We start from the raw sequence: 14,427 nt of genomic DNA, 5'->3' as shown, positions 1-14,427 counted from the left end.
ATGTATGCAATGGTCTATACTAGACTAGACATTTCACATGCAGTGGGAGTATTGAGCAAGTTTACGTCAAAACTAGGGAAGAAGAATGGGGAAACAATGAAGCGAGTTTTTAGTTACATGTGTGGCACTTGTGATTATGGTCTGTGCTACCAAGGAAGACTAGGATTGGATAGAGATTTGGGCATTCATGGCTTTGTTGATGCAAACAGGGCTAGAGATATGGATAAGAGAAGATCTACAAGTGGGTATGTGTTTAATCTACTTGGAGGTGCAGTCAGTTGGATGAGTAAGATACATTCTGTAGTGGCACTTTGAACTATAGAGGCAGAATACAATGAAACCACTCATGCAAACAAGGAAGTAGTTTGGTTGCAAGGATTATGTTCAAGTATGGGGTTAGTACAATGAACTATAAGGATATACTGTGACATCCCAAGTGCAATTTTCTTAGTAAAGAACCCTGCTTATCATTCAAAGACAAAGCACATTGATTTTCAGTATCACTTTGTAAGGGATATGGTTGAGGACAAAAAGGTGTTGCTAGTAAAGGTGGACACTTTGAAGAATATTGTAGATGCATTGACGAAATCTGTGAGAATTGAGAAGTTTTCTTGGTGTAGAGAAACAATGGGCATTGCAGGGTTGGACCAATGAATAAGCTCTCTTGTGGCCCCCTATGGAAAGAAAACAACAAGTCGGACAATGTTGGGTATGTGCTATATTCTATGCATGACTAGCCCCATGGGCGAATACGGGGAGTTAGAGGGAGAGCATTCAACTTCCCCTTTATTTTTTTGGGCACAGCAGAGGGGTGGCAATGCCTTAAGAAATTTTTCTTGGACCCTATATGTTATGAAACCAGCTCACAAAAAGATAGAAAAGATAGATGAACACCTTAGAATTTAGCCTCTTCGAGGGGGAAACCTCCTTTAAATCACATAAATGAACAATTCTTTGATGATACAAATGACAAGACCTCCTTTATATATATAGGAGTCTAAGGGTCATAATATAATCAGAGCCGACATAACAATAATAATGTAAGGGCACAATAATAATAATAGTGGGCTTCTATGGGGCACAATAATAACAATATGGGGACTACATGGGCACAACAATATAATAAGGGGGTTGTACTAATAACAATAAGGGGTTACACTAGTAGTATAGGGACCTAACATGCCCCTCTCCTTCAAAAAGTGTTGTCCTCGACGCTTGAGTAGTTCTTGATGCTTCTGTATAAAATTCTTGTCCTCCCATGTGGAATCTTTAGTGGGTAAGTTCTTCCACTTTATGAGATACTCTGAAATTGATTGATTTCGTAGTTGTCAGGTTCTTGTTTTTGTGACTGCTGTAGGTTCCAATATTATTTTTCCTTCCTCTTCAAGTTTTGCCAATATTGTTTGAATTGGGATATTCCGCAACTTTTGAATGAGTGGCCACACTTCTTTTTCCTTCTTCCATTCATCCCTTGCTTCGTTTATCCAATCTAATTGGATAATAGAAATAGCACAAAACAATGCTTCCACATCCTCATCATTTCTTGAGAGTGCATCTGCAACAAAATTTTCTTCCCTTTTCTGTAGATGATGTCAAAGTCATAACCCAACATATTTGTGACCCATTTTTTTTGTTCTTCTAAAGATAATATTTGTTCTACAAAGTATTTAAGACTATCATGATCCATTTTTACCTTGAAGTGTCTTCCCATTGGGTAAGGTCGCCATTTCTTAAGTGCATGTAATATTGCCAACATTTCCTTCTCATAAATAGCTTGCTTGAGATGTAGCCGTAAAAATGCCCAATCACCTACATCAAAACTTTTTTCACTGCAATGTTGATCTACCTGTTGTTTCATTCAATTATGCACCAAAGTGGCGTTATCCTTTAAAAGTTGGAGAACTTGTTGTTGATGCTCGATGTGATGTTTCACTGCTTGAACCTTTTTCTTCTTGATATGTCCTTCTATCTTGAGAGTTTGAGGAGTGGTAATTTCTTCCAATGCTTTACAAGAAATGATTGGATTCATTTCTTGATGCTCGATGTGATCCTTCACTTCTTGAACAATTTTCTTCTTGATATGTCCTTCTATCTTGATAGTTTGAGGAGTGGTAATTTCGGCCATTGCATTACAAGATATGGTCGGATTCATTTCTTCTTTCTTGATGTGGTCTTTCACTTCTTGAACCTTTTTCTTCTTGATATGTTCTTCTATCTTAATAGTTTTAGGAGTTGTAATTATTTCCAATGCTTTACAAGATGTGGTCAGGTTCATTTATTCTTTCTCCGGGGTTGGTTCCTGGTGTATATACTCTTCTTTTGACATTTCTTGATCCTTTTCTTCCTCCTCTCCACAATCAATGTAAAATAATTTCTTCTCAGCACACTTATGACCTTTAATGTATTTTTTATCACAATTGTAACAAAGCCCTTTTTCTCTTTTTTCTTCCAATTGTTGTGGTGTAACCCTTGTAGGTTGTGGAAGGCTAAGAGAAACAACACTTCCATTTTTATAGTTGTGAGGGGTAGAATTCCTTGTTGCCGTAATTTTTCCTTCTACTTTGTTACAAAGCCCTTTTTCTCTTTTTCTCTTCCAATTGTTGTGGTGTTGCTCTAAAGAAGGTGTTGCTTATTGTATCCTCAAAATGTGCTATCATTTCCTCTGTGAAAAATGACCACGTAACAAGTTGTTTACGAGAACAAAGCCTTTTATAGCATAAAAATTGATGCGGTTCTAAATATGAAGATGCAATACATACCTTTTGTAATAGTGGTACACCATGTAGATCAAAATGTTGTTCCATCTATAGTATCCAATTTACTGGATCCTTTCCATCAAATTTCCTCATATCGCCTTTTCTTGATTTCAGGATCTCGATCTTGAAATGCCTGTAACTTTGTAATTTCAGATCTCAAAGTTCCGAAATTGTCTCCTGTAGTAGTCCTCTGAGTCCTCTTTCTAATGCCACTAGTTTGATCGAAATTGGATTCTCTAAGAAAGATTTATGCACAATCTCCCAATATGACCTGATTATATACCTTTTTAGAAGAGCGAACTTGTATGAAGTGCCACGTGTCACTGTTTCAACCTTCGAATCTGAAAACTATATACAAGAAACTACAGTCCGTCCTCTTTCTGTAACTTTTTATGAAATTGCAATCTTATGCTCAGAGGGACAGTTATGATGATTTTCCCACGGTGACCTGTTTGGAATGTAATTTAGGGGTCTGCAAAAACCCTAACTTCCTCAGACTATATCTCCAAAAATATAGTGAGACAGGATCTGAAATTCAGACCTGAGGTTCAACACGATTTTGTCTTAAATGGGTTCTTTTTTCACTTCTAAAACGTTGCAAAACAAACGTTATAGCGAAAATGCCACGATGACCTATTTGGAGCAGTGAAACCATAGAATCCAAAGCTCTGATAGCAAATGTTATGAAGCCAGCTCACAAAAAGATAGAAAAGATAGATGAACGCCTTAGAATTCAGCCTCTTCGAGGGGGCAACCCCCTTTAAATTACATAAATGAACAATTCTTTGATGATATAAATGACAAGACCTCCTTTCTATATATAGGAGTCTAAGGGTCATAATATAATCAGAGCCGACATAACAATAATAATGTAATGGCACAATAATAATAATAGTGGGCTTCTATGGGGCACAATAATAACAATATGGGGACTACATGGGCACAACAATATAATAAGGGTGTTGTACTAATAACAATAAGGGGTTACACTAGTAGTATAGGGACCTAACACTATATTAGGTGGGCGAACCTACCTAAGGTTTTGTGCATGGATTTCGGACATGGGGTTGCACATGATGGTTTTCTGCCCATGGTATTTTGTAGATCCGGTCAAGGGAACTATGGTTATGTTATAATCCAAGGTTAATGGAATGGGGTTTATGGATTCTTAAACATGTATATATATTCTTTGTAACATTGAAAGGAATATAATGAAATATCAATCTGGTAGTCCCGGTTTTGGGGTCCAGGGGAAAATATCTGTGTTTATCTATTTTTTATTTTATTCTCTTGCCATTGTATATTTTCAGTTTTTAGTAATTTGTTTGCAGGTAATTTTTAAACAGTGTTAAAACCTAGATACTTTCTATTGGCCTTTCATCACTTCTTCCACTCTTTTGGATTCTTCTAGTTGGGTCTTAATAATAACAATTATTTTCCTTAATTCATTACAATATTGTTCCTTGTCATGATATTCCTATAGTAATTTTTTTTGTCTTTCGTTTGTTAATATAAGCCTCTTAATCTCATCTAAATTAGAGGGGATTTCTTCTAAAATGTATATTTTCATCAATGTCTTCTTCTAAATCAGATCTCTATATTTCAATGTATTGAGCCTCCATGGTCATTATTAGAAATTCCTTTACAAAATTATGAGTTGCATACCTAATATTATTTTTAGATGAAATAGATATATTTCTTTTTTGAAGCATATAAAAATTTCTCTCAACTTCATGTTCTTCTCTATCACTACCATTTTTTGAAATTTCATATGAACAATTAAAAGAAAAATGACCTATTGTTGTAAAACTAAAATATAATAGTATCCTAATTATGGATTATACTCCTGCATATTTTTCACCTGCAACTTAATCCTATGAATATGAATTGTTCTCTGGATGATAAGAAACTTGGTCATTTATGAATTCGGTATCTTCTTCATCATTTGAGTAGTCATGGTCTTAGATATTTTCATATTCTTTGTGTACTTCTTCCTTATGATATGAATTCTCTATCTTTATTTAATCTGTAGTGTACCTATCATCTCCCTCGTATATATATTGTTAGAAATGAGGAAAATAATGAGGGGGGGGGGTGTGGTTGAATCAGTATTTTGAGAAATTTAAAAACTTTCTTTCTAAAATTAAAGAATACTAAAACACCAACAATCTCTTTGAGCAATTCAAGTAAGAATCAACACAAGAATCATATATGAAACACAATAATTCAATATTCTCTTTAATTGTTTTCATAAAGAAAAGAATCAATTTTTTTCTACATCGACTAGTAGGCTTCAACCTACTTGAGAGCTACAACCCTTACTGAGAGGAGCACAAACGCATAACTAGTTTTCTAGAACCCACTAGAAGGAAGCACACACTCCCTCTTTGTAGACATTTGATCAACTTAAAAGAAGTTCTCACACCTTGATTTTGCTAGCACCCCTCTATGGAGGAAGCCACCCCCAATCTATTCTTTAAAAACCTACTCAGATAGAAGCATCTACGACCTAAAGTGAAATTACCCACTTTTTATCCATTTCAGTCCCACTTTCATACAATTTTCAAACTCAAATCAACAAAATTTTTACATATAGTAATATTGGTTCACCTCTCTCAAACAACAATACCTTCCTTGCATAGATTAAAAAAAAAAAAAAAATCTCTCTTAAACATCAACTTATTGCTTACATATCTCAACCACCTCAAACCACCAATATCACCACTAAAAGACCTTCATCACTTTCTATGTTCTCTTGATCATCCACATAAAAAGAGGTCCTTTTTGCTAATCAAATTTCTCCTTATAAAGAGTAAGAGATTATAATTTTGGACTTAAAAATTTAGTTAAGTTAAGCTCTTCACCATCCATGAATTCTTATTTATTTGTATATGCCACATATTTTAAGTCTTATTGATGGGTTCATGAAGTATTCATACTTTGATATGCTTTTTTTTATATGAGATACTGAGTTTCACTGCCAATTTTACAATTCTGGAACTTTTAAGAGTTTAGAAAATAAATTATCTCCTTTCCTAACTTCAGTTGATTGCTATATTTTTATTAATTGCCAAATATTCACTAAATCACTCCATGCCTCTAAATAGATTATGACTCATTCATATTACTTAGTTCCAAGTTTTAATGCGCTGTCAGTTTAGTGCAAAAACATCAGACATGGCACAAAGTGTGAAATGTGCAACTTGATCATGTTAATACACCCATATCACTTTAAGTTAGCCTGTCTCTATTTGTTGAATATTGAAGGCCCAAACACATACACCAATTCTTAGTGGACTTTATCTTTAAACATGCATGCCTCTTATTTATATATAATGTTTTACATTAAGCTCAAAGGGATTAAGCTCAAAGAGATTAAGCTCAAAGGGATGAAGCGATAACATATGAGACCATGCACAAAGACAACCCATGATGCACCTTATGTCACTTGCAAAAGTTTTCGACTATTGTGAAATTTTTTGTCCACTAGTCCCATTTCCATGGCCATTTCTAATGCACCTCGTTTCAAAATCACCAGGGTAAAACTTCCGGGGTTATGTGTCCTCTAGTGACCACCATACTATCTCTCCTAATCTTTGCACCAATCTAAGAACTTCTAGGATTATATGTCCCTACCAATGTGTCCCACTACTCCATCATACAAAATTTTTTGACTTGAGCCTCCATTGAAAACTTCTTGGATGATGTGTCTAGACGACAACACGGTCTTACCACTCAGTTCCTTAATGTTGGTCCACTTGTCACCCATTTTAGGCCCACTTTTCCACATGAAAACACCAAACCTTCATTCCACATGCCATCATCATGGAGTTCCACAACTACCAGAACTTTTAGATGTTGACATCATGTCGATGCCATCCTAATTATTTGAGTTACATATGTCATGTTGATGTCATTCAACCACCATGGATACCACCTATGATCCATTTTGTATAAGTCATCAAATAACAGTGCACCAAGTGTCATCATGTGGTTAGTCCATGATATCAAACACCATGTCATCGGTATGAAAGAAGAGTCCATGCCAAATCTGACATGACACATGTCATCATCTTAGAGTGCCACATGTCTCAAGACTTTCATATGTCGATGTCATGTTGGCATTGTCTAGAACTGTCATGCGGAAAGAGTCAATTTTGCGGACAAAACCGACCTCCCTAGAAGCTAAGGCTTTCTAGTGACAAACAAGACAATTAAGCACTATCTTTCCCTAAATATGCATTTAAAATACAAGCAACCAGGTGTTTAAAGAATACCTTTAGTCCAATGCTGTTTGTAGCAGTCCAGCCTCTCCGATCCAGATGAGCTCCTCCTTCTCTTTGAAACTTGCATTCACTAACAAGCAAACGATTACATAACACCTGAATAACTCATATAATAAAACATATTCATCATAAAGACCAAGGAGTATATGAAACAAATTATATATAACAACTTGTTGAGAAAAATGAACTTAATTGTATTAAGTGGAAACAAAAGGAACCATTACAACCAGTGCCTTGGTGTTGTGCAGGTCCCTCCCAGGGTCCAACAAGAGTTCTCCTTTACTTTGATCAGCTCATCCACTTCCAAATGAAGCTAAGAAAGGATGGGAATCTCTCCTCTCAAGCTCTATAAGGGAGTCCTAATTTCAGCAGCATCTACCCTTAGGAATGTTCAACTTTCCACCTCCCTTCCCTCTGGCCCAATGCCTGTATTTATAATGCTTTGGAGGAAGTTAATCAGGTCCACCATCAATGGGATAAGCCCCTCTTTCAATGGGATAGTTCCCCTCTTGATGGGATAAGTTCCTCTTTCATAGGGATGCATGAACCATCTGGAGGCGCTCAATACACGTCAAACCATCTTCTAGAATGCTCTAGATTCGACCACAAGTAAATTTTTTGAAGTAAAACTCGCGCCTTTTGACCTTTACAGGAGTACGCACCCACCCCTTTACAGACAGAGCGTACAAGTACGCAGGTATTGTGAACTTTAGGTGCGTACACGCAGGTAAGGTTAAGAGAAACTGCGTAACCAGAGTTAATTGACTTTTTAAGGACTTTCTCTCTTGCTTGGAGTTTGACATGAGGAGCAGAGGTATAAGACTTGCCAAGGAGGACAATATGACAGTTGATGGAGCCATACTAACTGCAAATAGTCATGGTGACAAATTTTAGTGTAACAAGAACATTATAGTTTCATATATCATACTGGTGTCATTATACCATTGTGGCTTTCACTTATGATCCATGTCGTCTATGTCATCAAATAATAGTGCACCAATTGACATTACATGGTTGGTCTTTGCTGTCAAATGATATGTCATCAGTGCATAAAAGTTTCCATGCCTTTGTTTTTCCATGATTTTCTACTATAAAGTTTGTTGATAGTAGATATGAACTTTCTCATTTCCCTCCTACCGTTACCCCAAAAATAACTCTTGCACCATTTTTGGAAATTTTTTGGGAGCAACTATCAATGTGATGCATCTTGTGGGGTCCCATATTCACTCACTTGTACCAATACTTATTACATTTATCCTACTCATCCTACTTCTTCGTCACCCTAAAACTTTTATTCTTGGACAGTTCCTTTTGTTCTATGTTTTTATTTCCCAGCCTTTGAATTTCCTCAAGAGAACTAATTAACTCTCCTTATAACTTGACTTCATATCCTTCTCCATCAAAGTCAATAACTTCTATTTCAATATTTTCTTGGACCATGAACATAAATTCATTTGATATTTCATGAGTTTTGTCCTCATCTCATGATTGGATTTATTCACTCTCATAGGGGATGGATTCTTGGATGTAAAATTTTTTTTATTAGACTCATTTTTGTCAGTTTTCATTTTTATAAACTTCTCTCTATGGCCCTGTTGTGCTCTACAACAACCCCCCATTACATATCATTTTTATTCACAAAACTATCATATGAAATGGGTCCCTTTTAGTTTTAATTGGTATCAACTTTGTATTATTCAAAGAGGTCCGAAAACCAAATGAAAGCATTACAAAAAACCTTTTTGACAAACCAATTTTGGTCTTATAATATAAATGATTAATCTTTTATCATTGCGATAAAGCGATCGCAAGATCGCATATCGCAATGACAAAGGAGGCATAACTTAAAAACCCCATTGGTTTGCTGCGACGCGATAACATGCAATAGGCTATCGAATATCGGCAATAATAAGTTTCCATAACAAAAGTGCCATTCGCTCCGATGCGATGCGATCAAGTGCCATTCGCTCTGACGCGATGCGATAAAGTCCCGTTCGCTCTGATGCGATGCGATAACGCTATCGGCGATCGGCGATATACCATGCATGATTTTAAAGTGCCCTAGTTAATTCTCCCGATGCAATGCGATATCGCTATCGGCGATCGAGGATTCCAAAAGGTGCCAATATAAAGATTTAATTTTTCCCCCGACGCCCGATTGCGATAAAGCCAAAAGCATGAACTTCAAAAAGTTGTTAAAGCGGGGATATTACGATTAATTCGTATTAAAGGCCTTATCTTTCATACAATGATTCACCTGCACTCAACCGCCAAAACATCCAAGGCACGCTTAAACAAATCATTCGGCCGATTAATGATATGATGGGCATTTAAAGGATTGGCAGGTTTTAACAGCCATTTAATCAAATAGTAAGTTTAAAAAATATTTTCACAGATTGTATCTGCGGCCACTTTAAGTTAATCCTTAATCATGCATTGATCAATATTTCTCGCTCGTATTTCGTTTTCGCTACCAATTCTCTGTGTTACGCTTATTTTCATTCCTGTGCAGAACTCTTCTGAAGTGATAAATTCAAGCAGAATGGGGAAGAAATCTAAGAAAAATGCAATCGCTTCCGCTTCACCAGCCACAGGACAAGCCGTCGCTGATCCAGGAAATAAAAAGAAAGGATTGATATCTGATACTACATGTTCAGGTCTCGGAAAAACTACTTGGCAAAGTACCTATAATTTGATTGAGGTCGAATAACCTGAGGTGACAACAGTACAAGCCACGGCAGATGCGACTCAGAAATCTGATGGTACTTTAAAGGACTTAGCCGACTCCTTCCTTCATCGGATAGCAGCTCGGGAACAAATTCTTCCATAAACGGATGTAGTGAGGTGGGCAATTGAGGAAATCCCAATCACAGATAGAACTTTCTGCACCAGAGATGGGAGAATCTTCGGTTCATTCAAGGCTAATGATTTGAGGCAAATGTATCATTTGCCTGAGCCAGAGAAGAAGTACAACAAGGCATTTCTGGAGAAATTCTGAAGTGAGAATGAAATTGAATCCGAATCCATTCGGGATTGGAGACAAAATCCGGCAAAACACAAGCATGAATCTTCCGGTAAGTATTTTGTTGATTCCCTATCTTCTCCTTATTGTTATGCTGGGACAATGATGTGTAGATTATGGGGGTTGCACGATTCCTCTAATTTCACTATAGAAATGGTTCCATTGATGGAAGCGGCGTGTAATAGTGAGATAATGGATTGGGAAACTATACTATCAGATAAGCTAGCAACAACTGTTCTTGATTTTAGAAACAAGACCCGCGTTACTGAAAGGTTTATTCCCCCATTCTACTACAGTGCTTATATACTAGACACCCTGTGTTTTAATTCTGAATTTCCCGTGCTCGGCTGGAGGTGGACCTCACAAGACCTCATGCCTATTCACATATACCATCAGAAATTATGGAAAACTTCCTATAAGCACCATTTATACCAAGTCTGCAATGGCTTTATGTTACCCATTCATTACTCTATTTTTGATAAACCTGCTCCCAAGATTTCCTACCAAGTAGGGATTGATTTGACATCAATAGGAAGATGGTTCGGGGAGGAAAAGCTTACTTATATAAGAATTTTCGGTAGCCAAGCCGAACCTCATGTCCTTCCTTTGTACATACCTGATAAACTGCTGGCGAGGGAAATAGCCTATCAGATTATCTCCAAAGGAGTTACACAAACTCTAAAGAAAAATAAGAAGCAGGTCTGGCCCTCTTTTCCTTTGAGATGTGGTGTCTACACGTTGCATGATTTCAAACATGCAGAGAAAGAAGCTACAAAGATAAAATCATTAACTCTAGCAACTCTCCCTAATAGGCGATTTGATCCCAACAAAGTCACCTATAATGCACTTGAACAGGCCAAATTGACAAAGTTTGATCATAAAGAAGATATGTTCGATGACCTCTTCTCCTCAGCCGAGTCAATATTTTAGGTTAAATCACTAGCCAAAATGAAATATCAGGATGAAGGGTTAGTTGAATTCAACAGACTTAGAGAACAGAGGTTGCAAACTTTGCCTCTAGATCTGTTAGCAACAACCCCAACAACAGCATCAAGCGAGCCTGAACAGCGACATACTAAGGAGCCTCCGGTTACATCAAAAGAACAGGAAGAAGTGCATATAAAAAGACAAGAGGAAACCCAGACGAAAGAGCAGGAAAAGAGCAGCATAGAGGTGAATGAAGATACTCAAATTGACCCGAAATTGCTCCAGGAATGGCAGCAATTCGATTCAATTATCAGTAATCTTGAATGCTCTAAAGATGCCGAGACATCAAAAGCGGCAGATACACAGGAGACCACTTCAAAACGGGTTCTAAGTGAAACCAGCGACCTACCCAGTTCAAAAGAAGTAGAAATAATCCCAAAGGATCCCTCCGATAAATTTATTTTGCAAATAGAAGAAATTCCTCCCTTGGATGTCTTCTATAGCCCAAAACACAAAGCTGTGGTAAAACGACAGAGGAAGAGGAGAAGGACTGATCAACCTTCCCTGTTCCCAGAACAAACGGTGACGGGCAATGTAGTTTGGAAGGAGGAATTTGACCCCTCTGACGACCTAACAAAACTATCACAATTCGCTGGAGCCTATTCGGCAGCAACAATAGATAAGGCATCAGAGGTGAGTCTTTTATTAAAAACAAAAGACCAGGAGATCTTCTTATTGCAAGCGCAACTATCAGAAGCACAGCAGAAGGCGGAGCAAGCAGAATGACAATTGTTAGCACAACAGCAAATAAATAATCAATTAACTCAACAATTGCAGGAAGAGAAACAGAGGATTGACCACAGCGCAGTCCAGAAGCAGAAAGAGTTGTCTGAGGCATTGGCACAACTGAGGGCAGCGAATGAACAAATGCTGAAGTCAAAAGATGAGCAGATTGCTCAACTATCAGCCCAGCTTGAAAAGACAAAGAATCTTCCACAGATAGCCGAATTCAAAGTAGAGGCATTACATATAAATAAGGCATTAATAGCACAGATAAAGCTTTTATGTCAACAAATCGCCCAGGCAGAACCATTATGCGATTTGACGAAATCAATAAGTGAAAAATCAGAAAAAGCTAGAACAGACTTGGATCAAGCTGAAGAAACATTAACTAATTTTCTTGAGTGGCAAGATACCGATCAAGGACAGGCGGCTAATTTACCAAAGATTTTGGAATCACATAAGGAAATATTATTTACAGAATGGCAGTCCCAGTTAATGAAAGCAGAGAGGGCAATTTCAAGATGCAAATCAACCACAAGTAATTTGGTTGAATCGGTTAATAATACTCTCTACTTGTCTAACATGATTTCCCAATGCACTCCAGGTAAATTGACAACGGCGAAAACATTGGAGCAGTCATGTTATCCGGAACTAGAGAAAAATGGGATATTAATCTCAGGAATTAACAATTTGACATGGGACGCCTATTGGTTCTTCTTAGTAAAACCGCACAGCCAAAGAGCCACCCTCAAATTCCTTACAGATGCAATCAGGTATATTGTTCCTGATATTCAGGATGCCACCTATGCCGCCCAGCTCATCTCTCGTCTCAACAGACCGCCCGAAGTGGAGCCAATGCTTGCGATATGTCAGCTCAGGTTTAAAGGCAAATAGCCTACATGATGATTCATGCCGCCGACTGCCAGATCGCTGTGAAGGAGATATTCGAGATCAATTGATACCAATTAAGTAGGATTTCAGTTTCATAGATAGTTAGCTTAATTTAGTATTTATAGACCCTTTCATTGTTTTGGAAAGGGTCGTAAGTTTTGTATATGACTTAAAAGCTTGAAGTTGCACTACTGTACTTCAGGCGTATTCGTTTATAAAACTGGACCAATTATTCTAATTTTGGCAAGGAAGCTTTTATACAAATGTGCACTACTGTCTTTGTTTGAAAGTATTTCTGCGTTGGAAGAAGAATCTCAAATAGCGATTGATATTGGGGAGTGACTCGCAGCTCATATGGTACTATTATCTATGTCTGAATTCATTCTTTTTGTATGAATTGTCATTTGATCGCCTTTGCTATTATCGAATATATGTATGTGTTTTAACAACATTTCTTTCCCTCCACTATTAGATGTTTATGGTAATGCTTTTCTTTTGATCATATATATATATATCGATGATATAAATGATAAGTGTAGCAATATTGCGTTAATCACTTTGTTTAACTATTTAAGCAATGTAATCCTTGAATGAATAAATGTTCGTGTTTATTAGATGGAGTCATCTATATGCCTGTCCATAGACATAGATCATCAAGCGCTACATTTCAAAGTACAATAGTTCCCGGGATTAGTAATAGTTCTTTTATTTTGTTGATAGATTAAGTTATTCACCTATCGTTAGATTAGATAACCAATCATTCATCCACCCCTTTTATTCATTTCTAGGAAACTGGTCCCATTATCCCCAGTCGGAGCCACCATTCCAAATGGAAAAGGAGATGTATTAAGGTCCCGGACCGGGTGGTTATCCCCCAATGTTGTTGCATCGATTTTCGAGGTCTCAACATTTTTGGCGCTAGAAGGAGGGCCATCAATTGTGAATGGCAAGCAAACCCAAATTTACAGACCATTCTAAGAGTAATTCTCCCTCCGCATCACCTCGGACTTCCCAATTGCATGCTGGTTCTCCAGTATCCAACCAAGAAGAAGAGGAATCAACCACCACTGCTCAAACCCATCATACTCCAGAACAATTAAGTCTTGAATCCCCTGAAGTCCAGTCTCTTATCCACAAACTTCAGAGCTTCTCGATTTCACCACAGAAATCTGAGGTATCTCAAAGCAGTGTGACTTCGCAATTTAATTTACCTCACCCTCTCACCAGACTTTAGAGTGGAAAGCTCGGTATTGAACCTACTGAGTTCCCTTTACCCAAAAGGAAAAAGGCAAAGAAAAACACTGAAGGATCTGACAGTGGAGAACTTTCATCCACATCCTCCATCTCATCTTCCCCCATGCGAAGTCAACCATCCACTCCCTCATCACACATTGTTATTCATCAGGGATTAGCAACTGTAACATCCCAACTTGCTCACTCCTCAACATCAATTCCTTCCCAGACATCTGGAATTTCAACAGTAATATCATCCACTATTGTGGTTACAATGGCAGATCCATGGACCAGGCCTGTTGCAGTCAATATGCCTGTTCCATTGCATGCATTACCTAATGCACCTGAAAAATGGCTACCCAAGTTTAACCCAGATGATGGAACACAAGCTAAGGAACATATTAATAACTTCATGTTGGCAGTTAATTTGAAGGGAGTAACGGAGCAAGATGTTGTCGTTAGGCTTTTTCCCTATACCTTGCAAGGATCAGCAGGATCCTGGTACTTTTCTTTACCTTCTAGTTCCATT

The sequence above is a fragment of the Pinus tabuliformis genome, chromosome 2_2 (genome assembly GCF_031772625.1).
Source record: "Pinus tabuliformis cultivar Carrire ecotype Pingquan chromosome 2_2, CPIR1, whole genome shotgun sequence".
NCBI lineage: Eukaryota > Viridiplantae > Streptophyta > Pinopsida > Pinales > Pinaceae > Pinus > Pinus tabuliformis.
This window is presented reverse-complemented; position numbering follows the sequence as displayed.